This window comes from Gigantopelta aegis, unplaced genomic scaffold (assembly GCF_016097555.1).
Source record: "Gigantopelta aegis isolate Gae_Host unplaced genomic scaffold, Gae_host_genome ctg8535_pilon_pilon, whole genome shotgun sequence".
Lineage (NCBI taxonomy): Eukaryota > Metazoa > Mollusca > Gastropoda > Neomphalida > Peltospiridae > Gigantopelta > Gigantopelta aegis.
In genome coordinates, this window is record NW_024536577.1 from 347 (window position 1) to 13,342 (window position 12,996).

Consider the following 12,996-nt stretch of genomic DNA (forward strand, 5'->3'; position numbering starts at 1 on the left):
ATCCCTTGCTGCTAATCGGAAAGAGTAGCCCATGTAGTGGCGACAGCGGGTTTCCTCTCAAAATCTGTGTGGTCCTTAACCATATGTCTGACGCCATATAATCATAAATAAAATGTGTTGAGTGCGTCGTTAAATAAAACATTTCTTTTTCTTTCAAAAAACAACAATGTGTAGCCTAGTGTGTGCCGATGCCCTGAGAACACAAAAGCACATGGCTGGTGAAGTTTGCACCAATTACAACAAGGTCGCGGCCGGGCCGGTGCTATGCACTGGTAAAATAGTGTTAAGAGGGGGTTTGGAATGGGTAAGCTGTTCAGTTTTGACACATGACATACTATGATGCATACCGAGTAGGAAAACACCAAATTTGGTCATGTCTTTTAATAAGCATTAACGCAAGAGGCCATGAAGATTGCCAAGGGGGTTAGCAACACTGGGCTGAAATAATAGAAAATTAAGCTTCTCCACAACTCAAGTTCACCTGAACAAAGTTATAACATGGAGGTGACATTCCAAATGTTTGCTGTTGTATAATGGGGAGTACTGACAGCAGAACCTTATGAAATGGTCACATTAAAATTACAAGACCATACTGGGTACTGGCATATTTTAATATGTCATATGCATGAACTTTTATTAAAAACTTATTTTAAATATTGGATTTGGCAAATTCAAGTGAGCCAGAAAAAGGTTATTTTGGGACAGTATGAGAGGGAAGTATGCACACTGGCAGCTGTCAACAGGACACATGGGCAATTTCAAACTGGGAGTGAACTGAAGACTAAAGTATCTGATGGCTGAGAGAATTGACCACAATCATAAACAAATTCAAAACAGAACAGCATCAGTTTACTGCATGACAGTATTTATTAACATAACACACACCACAGGTTCCATTCCACTGAAGACTGCTACATGCTAAGAGATACAAAAGTTCACAGTTGGCTTATCCTAAGAGAATATACCACACCCAGTGTGCTAACAATGAAGCCAAAGAAAAATCCAACAGAAAACCTGCACAACAAGGGTGCCTTTCAAAAGGGACACCAATGTCTGTTCAAAAGAACTATAGGTGTTACTAAAACAAAGTGTCTTAAGCCTGAAGGTGACAACATACCAGTTACCAAGAGACTTAGTCAAGAAGAGTTCAGCGCTGTGGTACACCATTGTGATGGACAGTCATACATCGTCAAGGATGCGGATGGAATTCCCAGTGACATTAGACTTCTCCGACCAATACGGATCTCAACTGGAGGTGTTACACAGGCAGGCGAGTTCCTGAAAGCAAAAATGGACATGAATGATTCCAAAGTTATACATTGTGGTATGCTTCTAATGATGTTTAATGACAGTAATGAAGACCACAGACTAGCTTCTCCAGGGTGCACTGGCAAGTACACATGGAATCTAGACTTGTGTCAGAAGTTGGGCCTATTCAAAAAACTTACTCGACCCCGAACTGAACTATAACTCTGTCGGCAACAAACTGTGAACACTCGGTGAATTCTTTCGATATATATATATATATATATATATATATATGTTATAATTTTTTATGTATCTATGTATGTATGTATGAATGTATGTATGTATGTATGTACGTATATATTTACCTGAACTATTATAAAATGCAATCTGGATATATACCATGGCCTGAACATTTCTTTGCAACCATATTTCTACAGTGCTGCCTTTGATTATTGATTACATGTGGCTCTAGACATAAGTGGTGTATATTGACAGACAAACTGTGAGAAACATCAAAAGATTTTGGTAAAGTGACTGATTTGACATGAATCATGTATCGAAGCCTGTGTACATTAATTGGCTTGTGTTTATCCTGACCAGGCAGTCTAATATTCATGACACCATATGCCATATTTTTATAATGTCTGATATATCCATTCCATAATACACAATTATTTACATTACTCTGTCTTGTATTTCTATTAATTTTATGCAAAGTGGTTGGTATCCACGGTGCATTCATGCTATATTTCCTTAATTATTATGCTAATTAGTGCTGATTAAAATATCCACCACACTTAAAAAAAAAAAAACGGCCTCGGTGGCGTCGTGGCTAGGCCATCGGTCTACAGGCTGGTAGGTACTGGGTTCGGATCCCAGTCGAGGCATGGAATTTTTAATCCAGATATACCGACTCCAAACCCTCAGTGAGTGCTCCGCAAGGCTCAGTGGGTAGGTGTAAACCACTTCCACCGACCAGTGATCCATAACTGGTTCAACAAAGGCCATGGTTTGTGCTATCCTGCCTGTGGGAAGCGCAAATAAAAGATCCCTTGCTGCTAATCGGAAAGAGTAGCCCATGTAGTGGCGACAGCGGGTTTCCTCTCAAAATCTGTGTGGTCCTTAACCATATGTCTGACGCCATATAATCATAAATAAAATGTGTTGAGTGCGTCGTTAAATAAAACATTTCTTTCTTTCTTTCAAAAAACAACAATGTGTAGCCTAGTGTGTGCCGATGCCCTGAGAACACAAAAGCACATGGCTGGTGAAGTTTGCACCAATTACAACAAGGTCGCGGCCGGGCCGGTGCTATGCACTGGTAAAATAGTGTTAAGAGGGGGTTTGGAATGGGTAAGCTGTTCAGTTTTGACACATGACATACTATGATGCATACCGAGTAGGAAAACACCAAATTTGGTCATGTCTTTTAATAAGCATTAACGCAAGAGGCCATGAAGATTGCCAAGGGGGTTAGCAACACTGGGCTGAAATAATAGAAAATTAAGCTTCTCCACAACTCAAGTTCACCTGAACAAAGTTATAACATGGAGGTGACATTCCAAATGTTTGCTGTTGTATAATGGGGAGTACTGACAGCAGAACCTTATGAAATGGTCACATTAAAATTACAAGACCATACTGGGTACTGGCATATTTTAATATGTCATATGCATGAACTTTTATTAAAAACTTAATTTAAATATTGGATTTGGCAAATTCAAGTGAGCCAGAAAAAGGTTATTTTGGGACAGTATGAGAGGGAAGTATGCACACTGGCAGCTGTCAACAGGACACATGGGCAATTTCAAACTGGGAGTGAACTGAAGACTAAAGTATCTGATGGCTGAGAGAATTGACCACAATCATAAACAAATTCAAAACAGAACAGCATCAGTTTACTGCATGACAGTATTTATTAACATAACACACACCACAGGTTCCATTCCACTGAAGACTGCTACATGCTAAGAGATACAAAAGTTCACAGTTGGCTTATCCTAAGAGAATATACCACACCCAGTGTGCTAACAATGAAGCCAAAGAAAAATCCAACAGAAAACCTGCACAACAAGGGTGCCTTTCAAAAGGGACACCAATGTCTGTTCAAAAGAACTATAGGTGTTACTAAAACAAAGTGTCTTAAGCCTGAAGGTGACAACATACCAGTTACCAAGAGACTTAGTCAAGAAGAGTTCAGCGCTGTGGTACACCATTGTGATGGACAGTCATACATCGTCAAGGATGCGGATGGAATTCCCAGTGACATTAGACTTCTCCGACCAATACGGATCTCAACTGGAGGTGTTACACAGGCAGGCGAGTTCCTGAAAGCAAAAATGGACATGAATGATTCCAAAGTTATACATTGTGGTATGCTTCTAATGATGTTTAATGACAGTATGAAGACCACAGACTAGCTTCTCCAGGGTGCACTGGCAAGTACACATGGAATCTAGACTTGTGTCAGAAGTTGGGCCTATTCAAAAAACTTACTCGACCCCGAACTGAACTATAACTCTGTCGGCAACAAACTGTGAACACTCGGTGAATTCTTGAATTCTTATATATATATATATATATATATATATATATGTTATAATTTTTTATGTATCTATGTATGTATGTATGAATGTATGTATGTATGTATGTACGTATATATTTACCTGAACTATTATAAAATGCAATCTGGATATATACCATGGCCTGAACATTTCTTTGCAACCATATTTCTACAGTGCTGCCTTTGATTATTGATTACATGTGGCTCTAGACATAAGTGGTGTATATTGACAGACAAACTGTGAGAAACATCAAAAGATTTTGGTAAAGTGACTGATTTGACATGAATCATGTATCGAAGCCTGTGTACATTAATTGGCTTGTGTTTATCCTGACCAGGCAGTCTAATATTCATGACACCATATGCCATATTTTTATAATGTCTGATATATCCATTCCATAATACACAATTATTTACATTACTCTGTCTTGTATTTCTATTAATTTTATGCAAAGTGGTTGGTATCCACGGTGCATTCATGCTATATTTCCTTAATTATTATGCTAATTAGTGCTGATTAAAATATCCACCACACTTAAAAAAAAAAAAACGGCCTCGGTGGCGTCGTGGCTAGGCCATCGGTCTACAGGCTGGTAGGTACTGGGTTCGGATCCCAGTCGAGGCATGGAATTTTTAATCCAGATACCGACTCCAAACCCTCAGTGAGTGCTCCGCAAGGCTCAGTGGGTAGGTGTAAACCACTTCCACCGACCAGTGATCCATAACTGGTTCAACAAAGGCCATGGTTTGTGCTATCCTGCCTGTGGGAAGCGCAAATAAAAGATCCCTTGCTGCTAATCGGAAAGAGTAGCCCATGTAGTGGCGACAGCGGGTTTCCTCTCAATCTGTGTGGTCCTTAACCATATGTCTGACGCCATATAATCATAAATAAAATGTGTTGAGTGCGTCGTTAAATAAAACATTTCTTTCTTTCTTTCAAAAAACAACAATGTGTAGCCTAGTGTGTGCCGATGCCCTGAGAACACAAAAGCACATGGCTGGTGAAGTTTGCACCAATTACAACAAGGTCGCGGCCGGGCCGGTGCTATGCACTGGTAAAATAGTGTTAAGAGGGGGTTTGGAATGGGTAAGCTGTTCAGTTTTGACACATGACATACTATGATGCATACCGAGTAGGAAAACACCAAATTTGGTCATGTCTTTTAATAAGCATTAACGCAAGAGGCCATGAAGATTGCCAAGGGGGTTAGCAACACTGGGCTGAAATAATAGAAAATTAAGCTTCTCCACAACTCAAGTTCACCTGAACAAAGTTATAACATGGAGGTGACATTCCAAATGTTTGCTGTTGTATAATGGGGAGTACTGACAGCAGAACCTTATGAAATGGTCACATTAAAATTACAAGACCATACTGGGTACTGGCATATTTTAATATGTCATATGCATGAACTTTTATTAAAAACTTAATTTAAATATTGGATTTGGCAAATTCAAGTGAGCCAGAAAAAGGTTATTTTGGGACAGTATGAGAGGGAAGTATGCACACTGGCAGCTGTCAACAGGACACATGGGCAATTTCAAACTGGGAGTGAACTGAAGACTAAAGTATCTGATGGCTGAGAGAATTGACCACAATCATAAACAAATTCAAAACAGAACAGCATCAGTTTACTGCATGACAGTATTTATTAACATAACACACACCACAGGTTCCATTCCACTGAAGACTGCTACATGCTAAGAGATACAAAAGTTCACAGTTGGCTTATCCTAAGAGAATATACCACACCCAGTGTGCTAACAATGAAGCCAAAGAAAAATCCAACAGAAAACCTGCACAACAAGGGTGCCTTTCAAAAGGGACACCAATGTCTGTTCAAAAGAACTATAGGTGTTACTAAAACAAAGTGTCTTAAGCCTGAAGGTGACAACATACCAGTTACCAAGAGACTTAGTCAAGAAGAGTTCAGCGCTGTGGTACACCATTGTGATGGACAGTCATACATCGTCAAGGATGCGGATGGAATTCCCAGTGACATTAGACTTCTCCGACCAATACGGATCTCAACTGGAGGTGTTACACAGGCAGGCGAGTTCCTGAAAGCAAAAATGGACATGAATGATTCCAAAGTTATACATTGTGGTATGCTTCTAATGATGTTTAATGACAGTAATGAAGACCACAGACTAGCTTCTCCAGGGTGCACTGGCAAGTACACATGGAATCTAGACTTGTGTCAGAAGTTGGGCCTATTCAAAAAACTTACTCGACCCCGAACTGAACTATAACTCTGTCGGCAACAAACTGTGAACACTCGGTGAATTCTTTCGGATATATATATATATATATATATATATATATGTTATAATTTTTTATGTATCTATGTATGTATGTATGAATGTATGTATGTATGTATGTACGTATATATTTACCTGAACTATTATAAAATGCAATCTGGATATATACCATGGCCTGAACATTTCTTTGCAACCATATTTCTACAGTGCTGCCTTTGATTATTGATTACATGTGGCTCTAGACATAAGTGGTGTATATTGACAGACAAACTGTGAGAAACATCAAAAGATTTTGGTAAAGTGACTGATTTGACATGAATCATGTATCGAAGCCTGTGTACATTAATTGGCTTGTGTTTATCCTGACCAGGCAGTCTAATATTCATGACACCATATGCCATATTTTTATAATGTCTGATATATCCATTCCATAATACACAATTATTTACATTACTCTGTCTTGTATTTCTATTAATTTTATGCAAAGTGGTTGGTATCCACGGTGCATTCATGCTATATTTCCTTAATTATTATGCTAATTAGTGCTGATTAAAATATCCACCACACTTAAAAAAAAAAAAACGGCCTCGGTGGCGTCGTGGCTAGGCCATCGGTCTACAGGCTGGTAGGTACTGGGTTCGGATCCCAGTCGAGGCATGGAATTTTTAATCCAGATACCGACTCCAAACCCTCAGTGAGTGCTCCGCAAGGCTCAGTGGGTAGGTGTAAACCACTTCCACCGACCAGTGATCCATAACTGGTTCAACAAAGGCCATGGTTTGTGCTATCCTGCCTGTGGGAAGCGCAAATAAAAGATCCCTTGCTGCTAATCGGAAAGAGTAGCCCATGTAGTGGCGACAGCGGGTTTCCTCTCAAAATCTGTGTGGTCCTTAACCATATGTCTGACGCCATATAATCATAAATAAAATGTGTTGAGTGCGTCGTTAAATAAAACATTTCTTTCTTTCTTTCAAAAAACAACAATGTGTAGCCTAGTGTGTGCCGATGCCCTGAGAACACAAAAGCACATGGCTGGTGAAGTTTGCACCAATTACAACAAGGTCGCGGCCGGGCCGGTGCTATGCACTGGTAAAATAGTGTTAAGAGGGGGTTTGGAATGGGTAAGCTGTTCAGTTTTGACACATGACATACTATGATGCATACCGAGTAGGAAAACACCAAATTTGGTCATGTCTTTTAATAAGCATTAACGCAAGAGGCCATGAAGATTGCCAAGGGGGTTAGCAACACTGGGCTGAAATAATAGAAAATTAAGCTTCTCCACAACTCAAGTTCACCTGAACAAAGTTATAACATGGAGGTGACATTCCAAATGTTTGCTGTTGTATAATGGGGAGTACTGACAGCAGAACCTTATGAAATGGTCACATTAAAATTACAAGACCATACTGGGTACTGGCATATTTTAATATGTCATATGCATGAACTTTTATTAAAAACTTAATTTAAATATTGGATTTGGCAAATTCAAGTGAGCCAGAAAAAGGTTATTTTGGGACAGTATGAGAGGGAAGTATGCACACTGGCAGCTGTCAACAGGACACATGGGCAATTTCAAACTGGGAGTGAACTGAAGACTAAAGTATCTGATGGCTGAGAGAATTGACCACAATCATAAACAAATTCAAAACAGAACAGCATCAGTTTACTGCATGACAGTATTTATTAACATAACACACACCACAGGTTCCATTCCACTGAAGACTGCTACATGCTAAGAGATACAAAAGTTCACAGTTGGCTTATCCTAAGAGAATATACCACACCCAGTGTGCTAACAATGAAGCCAAAGAAAAATCCAACAGAAAACCTGCACAACAAGGGTGCCTTTCAAAAGGGACACCAATGTCTGTTCAAAAGAACTATAGGTGTTACTAAAACAAAGTGTCTTAAGCCTGAAGGTGACAACATACCAGTTACCAAGAGACTTAGTCAAGAAGAGTTCAGCGCTGTGGTACACCATTGTGATGGACAGTCATACATCGTCAAGGATGCGGATGGAATTCCCAGTGACATTAGACTTCTCCGACCAATACGGATCTCAACTGGAGGTGTTACACAGGCAGGCGAGTTCCTGAAAGCAAAAATGGACATGAATGATTCCAAAGTTATACATTGTGGTATGCTTCTAATGATGTTTAATGACAGTAATGAAGACCACAGACTAGCTTCTCCAGGGTGCACTGGCAAGTACACATGGAATCTAGACTTGTGTCAGAAGTTGGGCCTATTCAAAAAACTTACTCGACCCCGAACTGAACTATAACTCTGTCGGCAACAAACTGTGAACACTCGGTGAATTCTTTCGGATATATATATATATATATATATATATGTTATAATTTTTTATGTATCTATGTATGTATGTATGAATGTATGTATGTATGTATGTACGTATATATTTACCTGAACTATTATAAAATGCAATCTGGATATATACCATGGCCTGAACATTTCTTTGCAACCATATTTCTACAGTGCTGCCTTTGATTATTGATTACATGTGGCTCTAGACATAAGTGGTGTATATTGACAGACAAACTGTGAGAAACATCAAAAGATTTTGGTAAAGTGACTGATTTGACATGAATCATGTATCGAAGCCTGTGTACATTAATTGGCTTGTGTTTATCCTGACCAGGCAGTCTAATATTCATGACACCATATGCCATATTTTTATAATGTCTGATATATCCATTCCATAATACACAATTATTTACATTACTCTGTCTTGTATTTCTATTAATTTTATGCAAAGTGGTTGGTATCCACGGTGCATTCATGCTATATTTCCTTAATTATTATGCTAATTAGTGCTGATTAAAATATCCACCACACTTAAAAAAAAAAAAACGGCCTCGGTGGCGTCGTGGCTAGGCCATCGGTCTACAGGCTGGTAGGTACTGGGTTCGGATCCCAGTCGAGGCATGGAATTTTTAATCCAGATACCGACTCCAAACCCTCAGTGAGTGCTCCGCAAGGCTCAGTGGGTAGGTGTAAACCACTTCCACCGACCAGTGATCCATAACTGGTTCAACAAAGGCCATGGTTTGTGCTATCCTGCCTGTGGGAAGCGCAAATAAAAGATCCCTTGCTGCTAATCGGAAAGAGTAGCCCATGTAGTGGCGACAGCGGGTTTCCTCTCAAAATCTGTGTGGTCCTTAACCATATGTCTGACGCCATATAATCATAAATAAAATGTGTTGAGTGCGTCGTTAAATAAAACATTTCTTTCTTTCTTTCAAAAAACAACAATGTGTAGCCTAGTGTGTGCCGATGCCCTGAGAACACAAAAGCACATGGCTGGTGAAGTTTGCACCAATTACAACAAGGTCGCGGCCGGGCCGGTGCTATGCACTGGTAAAATAGTGTTAAGAGGGGGTTTGGAATGGGTAAGCTGTTCAGTTTTGACACATGACATACTATGATGCATACCGAGTAGGAAAACACCAAATTTGGTCATGTCTTTTAATAAGCATTAACGCAAGAGGCCATGAAGATTGCCAAGGGGGTTAGCAACACTGGGCTGAAATAATAGAAAATTAAGCTTCTCCACAACTCAAGTTCACCTGAACAAAGTTATAACATGGAGGTGACATTCCAAATGTTTGCTGTTGTATAATGGGGAGTACTGACAGCAGAACCTTATGAAATGGTCACATTAAAATTACAAGACCATACTGGGTACTGGCATATTTTAATATGTCATATGCATGAACTTTTATTAAAAACTTAATTTAAATATTGGATTTGGCAAATTCAAGTGAGCCAGAAAAAGGTTATTTTGGGACAGTATGAGAGGGAAGTATGCACACTGGCAGCTGTCAACAGGACACATGGGCAATTTCAAACTGGGAGTGAACTGAAGACTAAAGTATCTGATGGCTGAGAGAATTGACCACAATCATAAACAAATTCAAAACAGAACAGCATCAGTTTACTGCATGACAGTATTTATTAACATAACACACACCACAGGTTCCATTCCACTGAAGACTGCTACATGCTAAGAGATACAAAAGTTCACAGTTGGCTTATCCTAAGAGAATATACCACACCCAGTGTGCTAACAATGAAGCCAAAGAAAAATCCAACAGAAAACCTGCACAACAAGGGTGCCTTTCAAAAGGGACACCAATGTCTGTTCAAAAGAACTATAGGTGTTACTAAAACAAAGTGTCTTAAGCCTGAAGGTGACAACATACCAGTTACCAAGAGACTTAGTCAAGAAGAGTTCAGCGCTGTGGTACACCATTGTGATGGACAGTCATACATCGTCAAGGATGCGGATGGAATTCCCAGTGACATTAGACTTCTCCGACCAATACGGATCTCAACTGGAGGTGTTACACAGGCAGGCGAGTTCCTGAAAGCAAAAATGGACATGAATGATTCCAAAGTTATACATTGTGGTATGCTTCTAATGATGTTTAATGACAGTAATGAAGACCACAGACTAGCTTCTCCAGGGTGCACTGGCAAGTACACATGGAATCTAGACTTGTGTCAGAAGTTGGGCCTATTCAAAAAACTTACTCGACCCCGAACTGAACTATAACTCTGTCGGCAACAAACTGTGAACACTCGGTGAATTCTTTCGGATATATATATATATATATATATATATATATATGTTATAATTTTTTATGTATCTATGTATGTATGTATGAATGTATGTATGTATGTATGTACGTATATATTTACCTGAACTATTATAAAATGCAATCTGGATATATACCATGGCCTGAACATTTCTTTGCAACCATATTTCTACAGTGCTGCCTTTGATTATTGATTACATGTGGCTCTAGACATAAGTGGTGTATATTGACAGACAAACTGTGAGAAACATCAAAAGATTTTGGTAAAGTGACTGATTTGACATGAATCATGTATCGAAGCCTGTGTACATTAATTGGCTTGTGTTTATCCTGACCAGGCAGTCTAATATTCATGACACCATATGCCATATTTTTATAATGTCTGATATATCCATTCCATAATACACAATTATTTACATTACTCTGTCTTGTATTTCTATTAATTTTATGCAAAGTGGTTGGTATCCACGGTGCATTCATGCTATATTTCCTTAATTATTATGCTAATTAGTGCTGATTAAAATATCCACCACACTTAAAAAAAAAAAAACGGCCTCGGTGGCGTCGTGGCTAGGCCATCGGTCTACAGGCTGGTAGGTACTGGGTTCGGATCCCAGTCGAGGCATGGAATTTTTAATCCAGATACCGACTCCAAACCCTCAGTGAGTGCTCCGCAAGGCTCAGTGGGTAGGTGTAAACCACTTCCACCGACCAGTGATCCATAACTGGTTCAACAAAGGCCATGGTTTGTGCTATCCTGCCTGTGGGAAGCGCAAATAAAAGATCCCTTGCTGCTAATCGGAAAGAGTAGCCCATGTAGTGGCGACAGCGGGTTTCCTCTCAAAATCTGTGTGGTCCTTAACCATATGTCTGACGCCATATAATCATAAATAAAATGTGTTGAGTGCGTCGTTAAATAAAACATTTCTTTCTTTCTTTCAAAAAACAACAATGTGTAGCCTAGTGTGTGCCGATGCCCTGAGAACACAAAAGCACATGGCTGGTGAAGTTTGCACCAATTACAACAAGGTCGCGGCCGGGCCGGTGCTATGCACTGGTAAAATAGTGTTAAGAGGGGGTTTGGAATGGGTAAGCTGTTCAGTTTTGACACATGACATACTATGATGCATACCGAGTAGGAAAACACCAAATTTGGTCATGTCTTTTAATAAGCATTAACGCAAGAGGCCATGAAGATTGCCAAGGGGGTTAGCAACACTGGGCTGAAATAATAGAAAATTAAGCTTCTCCACAACTCAAGTTCACCTGAACAAAGTTATAACATGGAGGTGACATTCCAAATGTTTGCTGTTGTATAATGGGGAGTACTGACAGCAGAACCTTATGAAATGGTCACATTAAAATTACAAGACCATACTGGGTACTGGCATATTTTAATATGTCATATGCATGAACTTTTATTAAAAACTTAATTTAAATATTGGATTTGGCAAATTCAAGTGAGCCAGAAAAAGGTTATTTTGGGACAGTATGAGAGGGAAGTATGCACACTGGCAGCTGTCAACAGGACACATGGGCAATTTCAAACTGGGAGTGAACTGAAGACTAAAGTATCTGATGGCTGAGAGAATTGACCACAATCATAAACAAATTCAAAACAGAACAGCATCAGTTTACTGCATGACAGTATTTATTAACATAACACACACCACAGGTTCCATTCCACTGAAGACTGCTACATGCTAAGAGATACAAAAGTTCACAGTTGGCTTATCCTAAGAGAATATACCACACCCAGTGTGCTAACAATGAAGCCAAAGAAAAATCCAACAGAAAACCTGCACAACAAGGGTGCCTTTCAAAAGGGACACCAATGTCTGTTCAAAAGAACTATAGGTGTTACTAAAACAAAGTGTCTTAAGCCTGAAGGTGACAACATACCAGTTACCAAGAGACTTAGTCAAGAAGAGTTCAGCGCTGTGGTACACCATTGTGATGGACAGTCATACATCGTCAAGGATGCGGATGGAATTCCCAGTGACATTAGACTTCTCCGACCAATACGGATCTCAACTGGAGGTGTTACACAGGCAGGCGAGTTCCTGAAAGCAAAAATGGACATGAATGATTCCAAAGTTATACATTGTGGTATGCTTCTAATGATGTTTAATGACAGTAATGAAGACCACAGACTAGCTTCTCCAGGGTGCACTGGCAAGTACACATGGAATCTAGACTTGTGTCAGAAGTTGGGCCTATTCAAAAAACTTACTCGACCCCGAACTGAACTATAACTCTGTCGGCAACAAACTGTGAACACTCGGTGAATTCTTTCGGATA

General features: G+C 39.5%; 1 long non-coding RNA gene across 1 annotated transcript; it reads right to left on the bottom strand.

The window, feature by feature from the left end:
- Positions 1-2,859: 2,859 nt before the first annotated feature.
- Positions 2,860-12,820, bottom strand: LOC121367036. Its single transcript, XR_005957293.1, has 5 exons — positions 12,598-12,820; positions 10,300-10,460; positions 8,008-8,168; positions 5,712-5,872; positions 2,860-3,575 (listed from the first exon to the last, which is right to left on the bottom strand). It is a non-coding gene; the product is annotated as an uncharacterized LOC121367036 (long non-coding RNA).
- Positions 12,821-12,996: the final 176 nt, after the last annotated feature.